At 40.1% G+C, this 1,794-nt stretch overlaps 1 non-coding gene across 1 annotated transcript; it reads right to left on the bottom strand.

Moving 5' to 3' along the window:
- Positions 1–9: 9 nt before the first annotated feature.
- LOC144218572 (U6 spliceosomal RNA) lies at positions 10–116 on the bottom strand. The gene has a single exon (XR_013331197.1). It is a non-coding gene; the product is annotated as a U6 spliceosomal RNA (small nuclear RNA).
- Between the last annotated feature and the right edge of the window lie 1,678 nt (positions 117–1,794).

The raw sequence follows: 1,794 nt of genomic DNA, 5'->3' as shown, positions 1-1,794 counted from the left end.
TGCTGATGAAAAAATATGGAACGCTTCATGAATTTGCATGTCATCCTTGCGCATGGGCCATGATAATCTTCTCTGTATCGTTCCAATTTTAGTATATGTGCTGCCGAAGCAAGCACTCAATAAAGCACTTAGATCGGTGTCTTAGCATATGGTATGTGCCAAATTGTTATGAACATGATAGGTCTTATAGTTTAACTGAACTTCTGAAAGAATGAAGACCTATAGAACTTGGGTTTGCTCTTAAGTTACCTTTTTCAGCTGTCATTTGATGAGGGAATAATGCTGGAATAAGGGTCTTTATTACAAGAATCTGCAACATGGTAACCAAAACTTTTTCTGTTGGGTATGCAGAAACCCTAAGGCAAAGATGGGGAAAGAACAGAGGAGCCTCTTCAGAAAAGTGTCCCCCTAAAAGTTCTCATCACAGGGGAAAAATTTTTTTATCACTATATGAGGTGACAGATGTTAACTCAATTTATTGTGGTAATATTTCACAATAGGTACATATGTAAAGTCATTACACTGTACACAGTGTTATCTGTCAATTATATCTCAATAAAACAGTGGGGTGGGGGCGGATAGAAACGTAGATTCACAAGCGTCTCGGGAACGTTCCTGGTATAATCTGAAACCAGCCCCTTGACACAGAGGACAGGGAGAGACCAAAGAAAGAAGCAGGCCATGTTGGTAGATGGCAATTTTAACAATAGCAAAGGGAACTTACACATGAGGCTTGTCAAGACGAATGGATCCCCACACCTGCCCACCAAACCTTAAAAGCTTATAAAGAGGCTTTAACTAGGCTCAAACACATATGCAGTCACAACACATCACTATCTCAAGGTGATGTGCTTGGAGCAGCCTCTGGGAACAGGAAAGACAAGGGAAACCCACATTCCAAGGACAGGGGAACAGGGAGAGGAGGCGCTAAGTGCCCAGGTTCTGCCTATGGGTCAATAGGTGGTTACATCTTTTTTGATCACGTTCCCCAGCAACTCCCCATAAGTTCTCATAACACTTCGGACCCTATTGCTTTGACTTTATGAGGTTCTGTCAAATGATTGTCATTATTTATGCATATGTCTTATTTCCTTAAGTAAGCTGTATGCATGTTCATTCATTCAACAAATATTTGTTGAGCTCCTCAATGTGCCAGGCGATGTGCTGGGTGGTGGGATATATCACTGGGCAAAAATGTCTGCTCTTGTGGGCCTTACACTCTAGTGGGGGAGAGAAACTATAAACATGATAAATAAGTAAATTATATAGTCTACTAGATGGTAATAAGTGCATGGGGAAAAAGTAACCAAGATAAGGAAATGGGGTTTGCAATTTTAAAAAACAAGGTGAGCTTCATGAGATGACAACTGGGCAGAGGTCAAGGGAGAGAGTGGTGGTGACTATTTTGAGGGCACTTATCACGGCTTAATCACCAAAAATGTAGCACGATTCATTGCGTGTGATAAATATTTAATACATGTTTACTGATTAAATAAAATTTAAAGACTTGGCTAAAACCACACACTAGGTCAAAGATTAGTCAAGAATGATGTATCTTTAGCACATCAAAACTATGATCCCCACTGAAGCACTTGAGTGTTCCAGCCATATCCAAAACAAAACAAAACAAAAATTGAATAATCAGTATGAACCCAGTGGAAGTTATTAAAAATTACTGTTACCGTTAGAAAAAAAAGAGAGGCCCACCTGGGTGGCTCAGTAGGTTAAGCATCTGACTGTTGGTTTCGATTCAGGTCATGATCTCATAGTTCATGAGTTTGAGCCCTGCATCAG

This window comes from Crocuta crocuta, unplaced genomic scaffold, assembly GCF_008692635.1.
Source record: "Crocuta crocuta isolate KB4526 unplaced genomic scaffold, BGI_CrCroc_1.0 scaffold10352, whole genome shotgun sequence".
Classification (NCBI taxonomy): Eukaryota; Metazoa; Chordata; class Mammalia; order Carnivora; family Hyaenidae; genus Crocuta; species Crocuta crocuta.
The sequence above is the reverse complement of the archived record's forward strand: the minus strand, read 5'-3'. Positions and strand labels throughout refer to the sequence as shown.